At 45.8% G+C, this 16,862-nt stretch overlaps 1 protein-coding gene across 6 annotated transcripts in view; it reads right to left on the bottom strand.

The window, feature by feature from the left end:
• The window catches only part of RIC8B (RIC8 guanine nucleotide exchange factor B), a 462,890-nt gene that overhangs the window by 118,937 nt on the left and 327,091 nt on the right, over positions 1-16,862 (bottom strand). The gene's annotated exons all lie outside the window — the stretch shown is intronic.

Here is a 16,862-nt window from a genome sequence, read left to right as displayed (position 1 = left end):
TAGGGAAGTGATTTCTCCAATGTATTTGTCGAAGAATAAACTGCCAGCTGAATTGTCGTCTCTTCCAGATGTTCTTTCGGCTACTGGTCCTAATGATGTGGGCCTCTTGGAAATACCGCCATATGTGGTCACTTTGAAAGCCAATGTTAAATTGCCACGCATTCCCCAATACAAGATCTCTAATGAAGGTGAGAAAGCGTTGTTAGCGATCATCTCTGATTTGATTGAAAAGGATGTAATTGAAGAGACAAGAGGCAACGTTTGCAATAGTCCTGTTTTGCCTGTTTTAAAACGTACTGACCCTTCTCAGCCACCTGTTTACAGGTTTGTGATCGATCTTAGAGAGGTCAATAAGATAGTTGTGCCACAGTTTCCAGTTGTCCCTGATATAACTGCCTTGTTAACTATGATTCCAGCTTCCGCTGCTTGGTTCTCAGTGATCGATTTAAAGAATGCTTTCTTTAGCATCCCGATTGCAGAGGAGTGCAGGGATATTTTTGGTTTTAGTCTAGGAGATCGAAGCTTCCGTTTTAAACGCGCTCCACAGGGCTACTGTGAAAGTCCATCAATATACAGTCAGGCTTTAAAAGCGCAGCTTGATGCAATTGTTTTACCTAGTGGTGCTACCCTTATTCAGTATGTTGACGATTTACTAGTCGCCGCGGATAGTGAGGAGATTTGTAAAGAAGCTACATTGTCATTGTTGCGTCATTTGTCTACCTTTCATCACAAAGTGTCTCTCTCAAAACTGCAATATTGTCGACAAGAAGTGACCTACTTAGGTCATCTCTTATCGAAAGAGGGAAGAAAACTGACCCCAGAAAGAATTCAGGCCATTGCACAATTGAGCGTGCCAAGAACACAGAGAGAAGTGCGTGCTTTCTTGGGTATTACTTCATACTGTAGGCAGTGGATCCCGAGTTTTTCTTTGCTGCCAAAACCTTTGATAGCATTAACATGTAAAGATACCCCGAATCCCGTCCCGTGGTCTGAAGAGTGTCAGAAAAGTTTTTCAGAATTGCGTAATGCATTATGTTCAGCTCCTGTGTTGGGTACCCCCGACTACAGTAAACCCTTTACATTGTATGTTTATGAGAAGGAAGGTTGCGCATTGTCAGTGTTAACACAGTCTTTTGGAGACAAACAGCGTCCATGCGCGTATTTTTCGTCGACTTTGGATCCGGTAGCTAAGGCATTGCCGAGTTGCTTGAGAGCCACAGCGGCAGCAGCTGTGTCTATTCGACAGTCTGCTGGGTTAGTGATGGATAACACGTTGATTGTAATGGTTCCGCATGCAGTGGACACATTGTTAAACAAGACCAAGATACAGCACTTAACTAGTGTTCGATTGTCAGGTTATGAGTTAACACTGTTAGCGAGTCATGTGCACATAAAGAGGTGCAACACGTTGAATCCAGCTACATTATTGCCGATTTCAGCAGACACAGATGAGATTGAACAGCATGATTGTCTGTTCAGAACAGAAGAAGAAACAAAAGGGAGAGTGGATCTTAAAGATACTCCCCTGGTTGAGAGTGATGGTACCTTATGGGTGGATGGTTCGTGCTTCAAGCTTCCGAATGGTGATACGACTGCTGCATATGCTATCACGACTTTGCACACGATTGTTGAAACTGCACGTATACCACATAATTCGGCTCAAGCAGCAGAATTAATTGCACTTACAAGAGCATGCGTGTTGTCGAAAGGAATGAAAGTGAACATATATACTGACAGTCAGTATGCCTTTGGCGTGGCCCATAGTTTTGGGCGCTTGTGGAAAGAACGTGGGTTCCTGACTTCGCATGGAACTAAGATTCAGAATGGTCAGTTGGTGAATGATCTCCTTGAGTCGTTGACCTTGCCGTTACAAGTTGCGATTGTAAAATGCAGTGCACACAAGAAGGTTACCGATGATGTTGGTCGTGGTAATGCTTTTGCTGACGAAATAGCGAAAGGAACAGCAAAAGACGTTACAACTCGAATGTATGTTGCAGGCCCTGCAAGATGGGTTGGTGATGTTGGAATGTGTGAAGACACGATAGAGAGTGTGAAGTCCTTTCAAGCTGAAGCCACAGAGAAAGAATCGAGTATGTGGAAAGAAAGTAAGGGTAAATTGGATGAAAATGGTTGTTGGGTTGATTTGTCAGAACACCGGCGATGGTTGTTACCTGATGCATATGTGCTTCCAGTGGTCACGATGGCACATGGAATGGCGCATATCAGTGTGAAAGGGATTTGTAAGTTGTTGGCTCCAGTATGGCAGAATGCTGGAATTCCCAAGTGTGCGGAGAATGTGGTCAAAAATTGCATGGTATGTTTGAAATACAATCCTGGTAGGGGAACCCCAACTCCAGCTGGTCATTTTGCGCCTCCAACGTATCCGTTTGAGGTTTTGCAGCTAGATTTCATCCACATGGAAAGGTGCAACAATTTGAAATATGTACTTGTTGTTGTCTGCGCTTTTTCAAGGTGGATAGAAGCATATCCCCTAAAAGACAATACTGCCTTATCCACAGCTAAAGCCCTTGTCAAATAATTTTTCCCTAGGTTTGGAATGCCAAGAATGCTATGGAGTGATAATGGGAGTGAATTTGTAGGTCGAGTGATGAAGAATGTATGTGAGGGACTAGGTATTAAGCAGAAATTCCACGCTGCAAATCACCCCCAATCAGCTGGACTAGTAGAGTGTTACAATGACACTTTGAAACTTAAGTTGGCTAAGATTCAGGCGAGTTCTGGTCTTAAATGGCCTGATGCTCTGCCCTTAGCACTCCTATCAACAAGAATGACTGTGCATTCACGAGTGGGAATTAGTCCGTACGAGATTGTGTTTGGCTGTCCGGCCAATATATGGGGTGTGCCAAGACCGACAAAATTCAGCGAAATTGAACATCCAGTACTGCTTGATTACCTGTATGAATTGACGGCTAAATTGCGTGTTTTACACCAACAGGTGCATGATACTCTGCCTCAGGTCTCTGAAGCTCCAGGACACCCCATCAATCCTGGATCATGGGTGCTGGTCAAAAACTTTCAGTGGACGAAAAATGATGAGCCCCGTTGGACCGGCCCCCATCTCGTCCTTCTCTCGACGAGATCAGCTGTTCGAGTGAAAGGGAAAAAGAACTGGATCCACGGCGTTCATTGCAAGAGGGTCCCTTTGCCTTACGACCAGTGGGTCCAGGAAGGGATCGCTGACTCAGAGACTGAGACTGTGCCTCGTTTTCTGCCGTTTAGTGATGCACGAGTAAAAGGAACGCTTTCTGAGAAGGAAAGCGATGACATTTTGCAAGAAGCTGTGCCACCGTCAATTCGATTGGACACTACAGAACCTGAACTTTTGTTTCAAGACCAAACAGTACCTGGGAAAAGCCATTACAATTTGAGGTCAAAGACTATGGACAAATAAAAAATTCCTTTCCCTTGCTATTTTTTAATATTACACCTCTCCCATCTGAAGGACTTTTTTGATTTTTGTTTTTCGAACCACCATCCGGGTTCAGCTGTAGGGTCGCGGTGCCAAGACTTTGGGGTACAAGCCGGAGACGTTAGGTCAATGGTCTGGTTGGTCTAGGGCGTTCCCTGGACTGACAGGTGTACTCCTTAGCAGAAGACACTCATCCGCCGCGAACAGCACGATTAGAGGATGGAGTTTTTCGAGATGGAGAGACCCGCTGAGGAAATAAATTTTAAGAGCAGAATATGTAAAGTAATGAATAGCAAACGTTTTGTAATATTATGTCTGTTTGTACTATTTAGCATGATGATGTTTTCTGTAGGTTATGTATTATTGTCTTTTCAAGTGCCGTTTGCACCCACTATACAGCCCATACCTCCTCCTACTGTTCCCTCACACTCTTTCCACCCTCTGCCTGAACACGAACAAGCTAGACGTTCTGAGTTCGTAAACAATTTGTTTATTCAACTCCTGCACCAGCACCAACTAGTTATGAACACAACAAATTGCTGGGTGTGTGGTTTGATGCCGCATACCATTGATAAGGGTATCCCGTATCTAGTGCTGCCGTTTAGCTAAAATGGGTCATCATGGGCATTCCAGACTATGTTTCTTTTTGCACTTGAGACCTATTCCCCACGACCACCGCGTTCCAATAGACCTACCACGAACAATAAAGCCCTGATGAGAGGAGTTGCTGATATGAGTAGAGATATCGATGCATATTCATCTATTCCCAAGGATAAGTTGCAAGCTTATGTGGGTTGGAACGCGACGGGTATAGCATTAGTCTGGGCGAGAAACAGCGTAAAAGTTCATCTCCGATTTGGGTCGTACCCCACATAGGTCGGTTCTGTTTACAAGGCAATGGTCAGAATCCAAGAGCTCAATTAGGGAAGAGTGACTGTGCTGAAACGTACATTTTTCCATCACAGTTTTCCCCTGCGTTTTTGGCTGCCAAGGGTACATACTTTGTTTGTAATGACCGAGCATATACATGGTTGCCCCCTGATTTCTTGGGCACGTGTTATGTTGCAAATTTGCTACCGCCGACATTTACTGCCGCCTCTGATTATCACAAGACCAGAGTTGTGAGAGGCGTTGCTAGTAAGGAGGATACTGCCGGTCAGGAAGCGGGAGACTTCTTCATGGGTTTCCTGCCGTTTTGGGGACCAATGGTCAATAGCAGGAACCTGAGACAACTGACTCGTGTAGTTGAATCCACTGTTAATGTAACGGCTGGTGCCCTTGGTAACTTAACAGCTGAGCTCCAAGCGGATCGCCCCATGACGTTGCAGAACCGTATGGTTCTAGATGTCATACTTGCAGACCGTGGTGGGGTATGTAAGGTTATCCAATCAAGCTGCTGTATTTTCATACCAGATAACGCACCGACAGTCTATCAGGCCATTTCCAAACTGCATAAGATTTCCGAATCCATTCATGTGGATAAAGGAGACTGGTCGACACGGTCGCTCCCTCCTGCCCTGCTCCTCCCTTAACGCTGGCTGGGTATCGTTAGCGCTGCTACTGTGCATACTTTGATTGAAGCATTATTCAACTGCGACTCTGCTTGCTTGAATTTACTGTATCTCGCTAGCGCTGTGAGAGTGCCTACATCGATTGAAACTCGTTATTTTTTCACAGTGCCTTGCTCATAGAGATAGCGCTTTGTCTGTCTGCTTGACTGTCTGCGCCCCGCTACTCACCACAGATTAATTATTTAACTATTCCTCCCCAACCCGGTCGGCTATTGCCTTTGAGCCGCCATTACCTGGGTTGTTGTTGTTGTGGCCGGAGCCCGCCCCCTACACCACGCACCCGCCTCCCAGCAGCTCCTCCCTCCCACTCAGAGGCAAGGCTTCCCCGTGCACATCGCGACGCTGTGACCGTCCTGACTCTGTTGGACACGGTCGCTCCCTCCTGCCCTGCTCCTCCCTTAACGCTGGCTGGGTATCGTTAGCGCTGCTACTGTGCATACTTTGATTGAAGCATTATTCAACTGCGACTCTGCTTGCTTGAATTTACTGTATCTCGCTAGCGCTGTGAGAGTGCCTACATCGATTGAAACTCGTTATTTTTTCACAGTGCCTTGCTCATAGAGATAGCGCTTTGTCTGTCTGCTTGACTGTCTGCGCCCCGCTACTCACCACAGATTAATTATTTAACTATTCCTCCCCAACCCGGTCGGCTATTGCCTTTGAGCCGCCATTACCTGGGTTGTTGTTGTTGTGGCCGGAGCCCGCCCCCTACACCACGCACCCGCCTCCCAGCAGCTCCTCCCTCGCCCCTCCCCCTCCACTATCCTTATATGACAGATGCAATAGCGCGCAGCGTTCACGCGCAGCGATCGCGCCCCTGTCGCGCCGAAGGTGCGCCAAAGGTAAGCCCGTCTACGCCCGGACCGCGCCCAGCGCCATTCCCCCTGGTCCTCGTAATGCCCACCCCTCCCGCATTACTTACGATGCCACCACCCTCCTAGCCCTCAACCCCGGCCGTTCCCCCAACTGCGTCCAAGCCGCCCCTGGACACACCCATGGACCCTTCTCCTGCAACTCCTGCAAGTTCGACGGCACCAAGAACAACTCCTCATCCACAAACACAAAACATATAACCGACCCCCACCATCTAAAATGCATCCTACTCAACACCCGATCGATCCACAGGCACGCCATTGACCTCTGGAATCTACTAGACACCATCTCTCCGGACGTAGCCTTCCTAACAGAAACATGGATGAATGCCTCTTCAGCCCCAGACATCACCATTGCCATCCCGGAAGGCTATAAGATCATTCGCAAGGACCGTACCGGCCACATAGGAGGAGGCATCGCTATCGTCCATAAGAAATCCATCCGCATCTCAACCAGCTCAGACGTCAATCTCGCCAACTCTGAACACCTTCACTTCCAGATCCACACCGACCCCAAGACCACGCTCAGAGGCACCCTCCTTTACAGACCACCAGGACCCCGCGCACAATTTAGTGAAGACATCACGGACTTCATCACTCCACACGCGCTCCCCTCCGAGGAGTACATCCTTCTGGGAGACCTCAACTTTCATCTTGAAAAGAACAACGACCGCAACACCACCACCCTTTTGGACAACCTCGCCAACCTCGGACTTAAACAACTTGTCACTACCCCCACCCACATCGCAGGTCACACACTCGACCCTATCTTCACCTCCAGCAAACATATCTCCTTCAGCCACACCACAGCTCTCCTTTGGACTGACCACAGCTGCGTTCACTTTACCTACAACAAGCCCACATCCAACATCCACCACCAACCCACTCTGCTAAGAAACTGGAACAAAATCACCACCGACCAGATCTCCTCATCGCTTCTGCAAAACCCCCCAGCCCACTCCTCAAACCCAGACCAAGCAGCCACCAACCTCACCCAATGGTTATCCAACAGCGCCGACATCCTAGCACCACTGAAAAAACGACAAATCAAACTAGGCAGCAAGAAGGCCTCCTGGTTCAACGATGATCTTCAGAAATCCAAGAAACTCTGTCGCTCCCTTGAGAAGGCCTGGAAAAAAGACCCAACCACCAGCACCAAGGACGCCTTCAAAAACGCCACCCGCATACACCACCACCTGATCCGGAATGCCAAGAAAGCCGCTTTCAAGAACCGACTAGATAACAACGCCCACAACAGCAAGGAATTATTCAACATCGTCAAGGAATTTACCAACCCCTCGGCCAACTCCAACGACATCATCCCCTCTCAAGCCCTCTGCGACTCCCTAGCCTCATTCTTCCACAACAAAATTGCAGACATCCACAACAGCTTCGACAACCGACCCAGAAACCAACCCACCCAACCCCCTGCAGGACCCCCACCCCCCCCGAATTGCCTCAATGTCTGGAAGCCAATCTCCACTGAGGACACCATCCGTCTGATTAACTCTATCCACTCAGGATCCCCCACAGACCCATGCCCTCACCACATCTTCAACAAAGCAGACTCCGTCATAGCACCACACCTCCGAGACGTCATCAACTGCTCCCTCAAATCCGGCACCTTCCCGGAAAGCTGGAAACATGCCGAACTCAGCGCCCTTCTGAAGAAACCCACAGCTGACCCCACCGAACTCAAAAACTACCGCCCCATCTCGCTCCTCCCATTCCCGGCCAAAGTCATCGAGAAAGCGGTCAACAACCAGCTCGCCGCCTTCCTCGAAACCAACAAATCCCTCGACTCCTCACAATCCGGCTTCCGAACCAAGCACAGCACTGAAACCGCCCTCATCGCCGCAACAGACGACATTCGAACCCTACTGGACAATGGAGACACAGTCGCCCTCATCCTCCTCGACCTCTCCGCAGCCTTCGACACGGTCTGTCATAGCACCCTTTTACAACGTCTCAGAAACGTCGGAATCCAAGGAAAAGCACTGGAATGGATCACCTCGTTCCTCACCGGAAGAACCCAGAGAGTCAGCCTTCCACCATTCAAGTCAGAGGCCACTGAAGTCATCTGCGGCGTACCACAAGGATCTTCACTCAGCCCCACCCTCTTCAACGTATACATGAGCCCCCTCGCGGTCATCGCACGCCAACATAACCTCAACATCATCTCCTACGCCGACGACACTCAACTGATCTTATCACTCACCAGAGACCCTAACACCGCCAAAACCAACCTGCATGAAGGAATGAAAGAAGTAGCCGAATGGATGAAACACAGCCGTCTGAAACTGAACTCAGACAAAACAGTAGTCCTCATCCTAGGCACCTCCCCCTCCGCCTGGGATGACTCTTGGTGGCCAGAGGCCCTTGGAAAAGCACCCATCCCGACAGACCACGCACGGAACCTGGGCGTCATCCTGGATTCCTCACTCTCGATGAACAGACAAGTCAACGCCGTTTCTTCATCTTGCTTCAACATTCTTCGCATGCTCAAAAAAACATTTCGCTGGATCCCCACCGAAACTAGAAAAACAGTCACCCACGCTCTGGTCACGAGCCGACTGGACTACGGAAACACCCTTTACGCCGGTACCACCGCAAAACTCCAGAAAAAACTCCAACGCATCCAGAACGCTTCAGCTAGGCTCATATTAGACATCCCGCGTAAAGAACACATCTCTGGTCACCTGAAAAGCCTCCACTGGCTCCCCGTCAATAAGAGGATTACTTTCCGCCTCCTAACCCACGCACACAAAGCACTCTACGAAATCGGACCCGAATGCCTCAACACACGACTGTCCTTCTACACCCCCCCCCGCCAGCTACGATCCTCCAACCAGGCCCTTGCCACTGTACCTCGCATCAACAAAACCACCATGGGAGGTAGATCCTTCTCCTACCTGGCAGCTAAAACCTGGAACTCACTTCCCACTCACCTTCGCCTTACTCAGAACCACCTAGCATTCAGAAAGCAACTTAAAACGTGGATATTTGACAAGTAAGTCCCCACCCTTCCTCAAGCGCCTTGAGACCCTCTGGGTATGTAGCGCGCTATATAAATTTACTGACTTGACTTGACTTGGGGTGGTTCTGGGGACTGATATCAGCTTGGGGATGGAAGATTCTAATAGTCACTGGGACGATCTTAGCCATTCTTTTCCTGTTCTGTCTATGTATATAGTGTGCTCCTGTAATGTGTAGCCTCTGTGTTACATCATGTGTAAGGAAACCTGTATCAAGGGACGAGCTAAGCAATAGGATGATGCTACAGCAACATCTTCATGACTTTATGAATATAGACCTGGACTCAGATTAGTATGAGTATAGTTATTGCCTATGTAAGGGCAAAAGGAGGGTCTGTGGTACTGTAAATTTCGGAACCATGTTGGTAGCATGGTCCTACCATGCCGATTTTGGTATCAGCGAACCGCAAATGACTAATGCGGTATGTATGAGTGTTTTCGTCATGTTTCCCCGATGAATTCACCGTGTATACGATACTACATATTAAACCCTCGGGTTCCATTTTAGAACGGTAACCATTTTGTGGTTGCCCTCACATAGGCTGCGCACTAAGGCCATGCCTAGGCCTAAAGGACACGCAATCTTTCTGTGACTTCTTTGTGACCTGTGCAAACTGACTCCGCTGCCCGAGGTCAGTCCTGTCCGGCCGGTTCCTTTTACTGCGGCCAAATGGGATTAGCATCAGGGCCCGACACATCATAAAGTCGTGCATCCCACACGAACCCTGACTAATCTCTTTCACATCTGACTCGGTTTCCTACTTTATGGCTTGTTTTACGAGGAGGGGGTGCCCGGTTTTATTGGGGTCTGCTGATATCTGATGAGGGTTCTGAGCCTCGCTGGGTAAATAATTATGGGTTGACCGAGCTGAAATGTGGGATTATCATCATGACTTTGCTCTTTCTTTGAAGCGAAAATATGCGAATGACCACTTGTAAAATAGGGGCGGTGTTGCCCAGAGCGTAATATTCTGTATATAAGAAAAGACTGGTTTTTGGTTCAGGAGCAGTCTCCTGAGAACATACACCGTGCTGTACTTCTCGGATACCTGTGATTGGTCTGCAGCCAATAAATACGATCTTTGACTTCACCTAGAAGACTCTGTGTTTCTGTAGTCTGAAACAGGAAGAACTCGAAGTCTTCGGGTGTGTCCCCTGGCACCGCTGGGTTGGTTCCGAAAAACCCAGTACTTCAGTACCTCTCCCAGAATGCAGGTGTAGCCGCAGGGTCTCGTCAGCCAGCGACTCTAAGGAGCCACAGGGGCGAGGGTTGCATGCTGCCTGGCGTCACTATCAGCACACGTGTCATCTATGCTCCACACATACACAGCACTGGCAACATATGCCTAACATTTCAATACTTGTGAGTGAGCTAAAGTCACTCTGACTGAGTCTTGCCTTAAATGTATCTGGGGGAAAGTTCGCGATGAACACAGAGCGAGGGAAAAAGAGACAAAGACGGGAGTCAGAGAAAAGTCCAGGAGGCACAAGAAAGACAGGGAGAGGCAGACTGAGATGAGGAGAGAGAGCAAAGGAGGGAGAAAGAGGGCTCGAGACAGATAGACATCTATATGGAAAAATAGAGCGAAAAAAGGATAGAAACTGAAAGAAAGTGACAGAAAGCAAGAGAGAGAGGGAAATGGCAGAGAGGAGGGTTGATCAAGGAATGCGCGTGTGAAAACACGCTGAAAGTAAAAAAGTAATGCGCGTGAGAGAGAGCCCAGGAGTGGTGCACGCGCAGTTTGCTCTTTTTCGAAACACACACTCGTGCTTGTGGCGCGCCCCTGCGTGCTCCTGCAAGGTGTATGCCGCCCAAAGCACGAGTACGTGCTGCGAAAAAGAGCTGAACGACGGCTAAAGGTCTCCTATGCAGCCCATGCGCGCTACGTAGGCGAGACCTAAAAAGGCTTGACCATTAAGCTGAGCCATACAAAATCTTGGAAGTTGCACAAGGATCTGTGAAGAAGAAATAAGACGTCTTGAAGGCATGTCTCCGATTAAGCAGTTAGCAGTAAGTCTGGGAACTGAGCCAGTAATGGACCTGTGAACAAAGATGGAACAAGCCTTTATAGGGGAGCCAATTTAAGACTTTAAGAATTGGAGTAGTTTGACAGAAATGATGGGTAGGTACCATAGCACGAGCAGCTTACCTTTGAATAAACCAAGGCAGATCAATTTTCGCTTTTACCCAAATAAATGCCGTCAATGATTGCAGCTATTAAAAAATACCAACAAGATTTAGTAGGCAACTGGAGTAAGTGAGTAATTTTTTATTGTTGCAATTAATACAAATTGTTATAAGAAGGCCATGCATGGTGTATCCTTCCAAAGACCTTTCTTCGATCGTTAATAAAAACAATGGCATATCATTTCATTTAAAACATTTCAAATGATTTCAGAGAACGTAATATAGAGGTCTGTAAATACATTTTATATAAGCTCACAGTTTTGGGCCTGAAGTCTTACTTTAGGCCGAGGCTCTGTCTTTACTTAAAAATTCTTAAAATTTCGCTAATCTGGCCAGTTCCATGGGGATCTCAAAGTTAAAAAGAAGCTTCATTGCATCCGCGCAAGTACGATGCCATATTTTAAAAACAAGGGTTTTAATAAAGTGCAACATGCATAACTCAGCTCGGGGAAGTTACAAACTAGGTGGGCCAAGGACTCTTTGAACCGATGGCAGAGTCTGGAATAGGTGACCCCCTCTAGAGATTTCCAGCGAATGTTTATATCTTTTATAGTCATAACCAGGAGTCTGACCGATAGAATTTGCTTTAATATTGGTTTACTTAAAGCTGATTCAAGGTAAGGCTGCCTCAGTTTGTCCTTGGAAGAACCGGACTAGAATCCCAATCTTGCTGCTAGAGGACTCTATAGTCCCCATGTCATCCTGCTTGTTCTTGCTTGTTTCCGTAAAATAGTTTTAAGCAGGTCCGGTTGATGAATAAAATAACCCCAGATAGACAAATCAAGGTGCAGCCTGGAAAGGGCAGTTGATAAAGCGTCTGCCCAAGGGTTTTTCCCTTTCGTGAAGATTTCTTTCAGTGTTGCTTTCATTGTGTCTGAGGGGGCAGCGCATGTCCCTCGATAATAGCAGATAACCGCAGCCCAATGTTCATAAGATTGTTTACTTAATCCGAATTCCAGACGAACTAGAGCCTTCCTAGCGTAAGCTGGTATCTGGAAAATCTGTTTGAATGCTCGGCAGTTAGCAGCCTCCATGAAGTTGACTAGGACCCTGGGAAATACTAGTTGCCCATTGGAGATTGAAGAATTTAGCTTGGCTTTTATAACCTTTTGAATAGGCACAGTTGTCGGGCTACACAGTTTTGAATTGAGTTTGCAGAGGGCGTACGTCACTGCCTTGGCTTTGGCTTCTATGGATGTATAGGGCGAAATGTACACTAATGTGTAAGAGCCAAGCCTTCACTATCCACAGTCAGATGGTTCAGGACAGGGACCAAAATAGAAAGGCTGCAGAGAGGTAGTTACGTGTTCCTGACAGTACTAAAAAGTTTTAGTTTTATCAGCAGAGAAACAACAATTTAGGAAGTTGCCATCAATGGAGCACACATGTATTCTGAAAAGCAGTGAATGGTCAAATGTGTAGATATACAAAATTATGCCAAAAGAGCGAATTACCTTAAATAAGTACGGTGAAAAGATATAGCCTTGGGTCATTCTGCATGAGGATTTATAAACTGAAAAAGTGAATGGGCAAAATGATTCTCCGTCTGTCAAATACAAAGCAAATCAATGTAATACAGTGCCTGTAATTCCCACAATTCACAATTTGTTGATTAAAAGTTTACCGTCAATAGTATCATACATTGATGATAGACACTGTTGACATGAGCAGTCTGTCGAACGCTGGCTTAGGCTACAATTGTCACACCCACTGAGCTAAAAAAGCCAGTCTGGACATCTTCTAAAATCTAATTTTACGTGAGAAAAGAGGGGTGAAATGTTGCCACGTGTTTCCAGAAGCTTGTCCTTTGCCGGCAAAACAGTAATGTGTTATCAAGTTTGGGTGGAGGACGGAAATCTGTTGAAAATTCCAACCTCCCAAGTCTCTCTGAAGGTATTGAGAACTCCAATACCTTACCAGGGAAAGAAGAGGAAAAGAGAAGAGCAGACACATGATCCCTAACTGAGACACTGTGTTACCATTTGGACTGGCATCTGGTATCGGTCTCATGTACGACTATGACTTGAAGAAGGGAGTTCAGAATAAGTCATTTATAACCAGGAGGTTGCTGCACAAGAATTAGCAAAGAGGAGATGCTGCAAAGAGTAGAGACCCGCAATCTGAGAGAGTAGCTTACTCTATTCCAGGGCGGTGTAGGAGATAATGAGACCAAACCTCAATGAGGAGATCAGCACTGATCCCAAGAACACCAAGCAACAGAAAACTCCTGCACAGCACCAGATGAGTAGAAAAAACAAAGAATGTATAAACTTGACAAGGTAGCAGCTGTGACGAGAAAGGGGGATGATAATCTGAGGTGATCCTCTGGCCCAGGCAGTTACCACACAGTGATTAGTGATTTAATGTCCCTTAGATGCCCTTTATGTATATATATGAAAGCTCTAATGGTTCAAAGCAAGAGCAGAGCTCTAAATGATAAGATATGAGAGTGCAGCTGTTAGGTAAATGGCCAAGACCTTAGTGATAGTTTCTCAAATAGTTGTTATTAATTTGGAAAATGAAATAAATAGCCAAAATCTGTTGAGACAACACTCAAATAGTACTGAAAAAACGGTTTTGAGAGTCAGAATGTATCACATTTGCTTCCATGTTTTTTCCAGTATTTAGTTTTACAGAACTGTAAATAACAGGTAATAGTTGTATCTAATTCAGTGACACGCAATTAATTAACATCATTGGGAGGAAAGGACGAAGCAGCCATGCATGAATTCAAAATTTGTAATCTACGCTCCATTTGAAGTCCACCAGTGACCACTTTACTGAATAAGATACTTTGCCAGTTCATGTGTGCGCGGTTGCTTCTTGAGTAACATAGAATTATCCACGTGATTCTCTTATTTAACAAAAACAAAACCTGGTCTCTGCTAGCATAGGGAAAACAAATGTCCTAAAACAGCTTAAAGTCCGGTCATAAAAATGTGAACGAATAATTTCCATACCAGCGAAAATCATCCCTTGCAACGGGAGTTTCCATATTCCAACGATGCACAAATAGCAAAATATTTGATAAATGTAAAACAGTAGATAGATGGATATCTTCTGAAAAGCACACGTGGTCAGCAAAGGCCTACTTTATCGCTGAAGTGACTACTTATCATTGTAAAACCTTCTGTTTTTTAACTAGCTCTAGAGATAACTCAATATCTGATATACATTGCTCTGAAACACGGCTGAATGAAGTCTGCTCCAGAGAAGACAATACATAAACAGAGATCGACTTCTTCCGCAATACGTGAGGATATATTACGTTTTATGGACATCAAAAAGAATCCCAAGATGGGGAGTTGTGTGCTCTGGTTCAAACCAGTCCAGGATCTGCTGCTGCCTTCAGGCAGACGGTTTAATATCTCAGCTCGGCTACATTCCAAGATACTTTGTATGTCTACTAGAATTGCGGTGGATCTAGCCAAAAAACAAAAGAACAGGCAAGAGGCCAGAAGAGTTGAGGCCGAAAATAATTTGCTCTGACTTGACTGCTGAATATTCTGCAACGATATCAGTCATTAACTGATAAAAACCACACTGAAAGCTGCAATGCCTGAAGGCTGGTATTTTTTGATGTGCTTGAAACCAGTGCAGCAAAATGGGGGAGGGGTCGACTGTGACGTGTGTATGTTCAAAAAAATATCTCTGGTCTAGATTCTGGGATGAAACCTTTCATAAAGTGCTACTGGGGACATCATAGAGAGGATCGTGGGGAATTTCTCGTTCCCAAAACTATCGTACCACCCTCCTCGCATTAAAGGCAACTGTCATTGGACATTATACATAGGCCTTGTAGACGCAGATGAAATGTCATAACCTAACAATCCAATTGCCTTCAAACATGCTGCTGCTGCTACGGAGTGGTGTCTGAAAATAAAAGAGTCTGTCTACGAAGCCCAAGGTTGCCCCCAAAAACAAGCTAAGATTTGGGGTAAATGGTGGAGTTACTATGGACTGTCACAGTATTTATTTCAGACAAGCATCTTGATTGTATTGGTGTTAACATTACCCTGAATATGATCACATTAATGGCTTGCAGTGGTTTGTTTGCTGTAAAAGTTGTAAAATGAATACAATTGTTTTATTTAGAATACAACAAGCAGCCACTTTTAAGGGTTGTTGCATAAATCAGCAGAATGCAGAAGGTGCATAGAAAGAAGCCAATGTCATGGTTTCTGAAGAAGAGTTTGAAGACACCAGCTCCACACTGGAGACCACCAAGAAGGCGAGGTTGAGGAGGCATCTGCGGGTCACACTACATTCCATGGTTGGGTTCATCAGAGAGACCATTTGGAGAGGTCGGGTTTCTAAGGGTTCACTACTTTCATAGCTACTCCTACGACATGAATGTAGTTGAAGTCTACACTGTTTAAAAGGGGCTTCTCTTACATCAGAGGGAATCAGTGGAAAGTTAGATAACAGATCGTCTTTGGAAAGGAACCAAAGATCAACGAGTAAACCTCCAATGACAGGCATTTGGAAATAACACCTTCAATTCTTTAGGTCACAAAAGAGAGTTCCAATTTATATTTTCATTCATCTTCTAAACTTTCTACAGTCTGTACAATAAGGAAAGTTAGTAAGGTTGACTCATTGGCCATTTTAAAAAGACAGAATGCCAAAAGGATCTATGCAAGATGGGAGTAGGAAGGTCATGTAAACCCATGCAAGTGTAGCCAAGATAAGCACAAATATCAGTCTACACTAACCGAGGGGCAAGAGGCGTAAATCCATTATGTAAATTACTATTCCAACCATTTATCAACACTAATCGCCTTAATAGAGACTTATGATAAACATCCAACACTAAAGTTCTTCTCCAGCAATCACATTTCCTTCTTTAGTCACACAAGTTTTTCCAGGGGCGTAGCTTGGTCAGAAAGACTGGGGGGGCTTCAGATTTCTCAACAATCACGCTGGCAGATCAGGTGTGTCATTATATGGGAAGCAGCGCATGAGGGGGGCTTAAGGGTCAGTGGAAAGGGCATGAGCGTGGGTTCTGAGTGGTACTTAAAATGCAGTATTTTGTGAAATAGCCATGTTTTAGGACCTTCAAAACAGACAAGAATGTGTGGGTGTTTTTGTCTGAGTGAGTGTTTAAAATTCCCAGGGAAAATCCAACAAACATCTTACTATACCCAACTGAAAGCTCCTGTACCCAACTATTATTTAAATATCACACGTATTAAGGGGTGTAACACCCCAACCCCCCCCCCCGAAGTTACACCCCTGACTTTCTCATTTCATACCACATCGCCACATCATATTCCTCAACACCCACCCTAATCTGTGTTTATCAGCGTAATTTTTTTACAGTGACGTTATAATTGCTTTGAACATATTGGTACCGTGGTGTGGCTAAACTGCAACATTTAGAACTATGTATACACTGTAAATAGAATGAACCCCACAGGTGGCAGGCTGAAATGGAGCCTTTGTTCTGAACAGGAAACTCAACTGTAAGTGGGTCTACTGTAAGTGTAGTTGTACCAAACTTTGCCACAATGTATAGTGCAAGCACTAGACGGCAACACTTCTAAATAGGTTTCTTTTCTTGCGGTGATGGAATGAGACAAAGTAAATGCTCACAGTAAGGAAGGGAACTCAGTGCGGCACATAGAAAAATATTTAGGTACTATGTATAAGGACCATAGAGCACCTTTTTGCTGCCCAAGGCAATGTGTCATTTGGCTTCCCCCTGGGACACAGTCAGCGGGGCTTCATATGCTGCAGGTAGGCTGGTAAAACATAACATAGCAA

Source organism: Triturus cristatus, chromosome 4_1 (genome assembly GCF_964204655.1).
Source record: "Triturus cristatus chromosome 4_1, aTriCri1.1, whole genome shotgun sequence".
NCBI classification, from domain to species: domain Eukaryota; kingdom Metazoa; phylum Chordata; class Amphibia; order Caudata; family Salamandridae; genus Triturus; species Triturus cristatus.
Note: the sequence above shows the minus strand (reverse complement) of the source record. Positions and strands in the feature narration are given on the sequence as shown.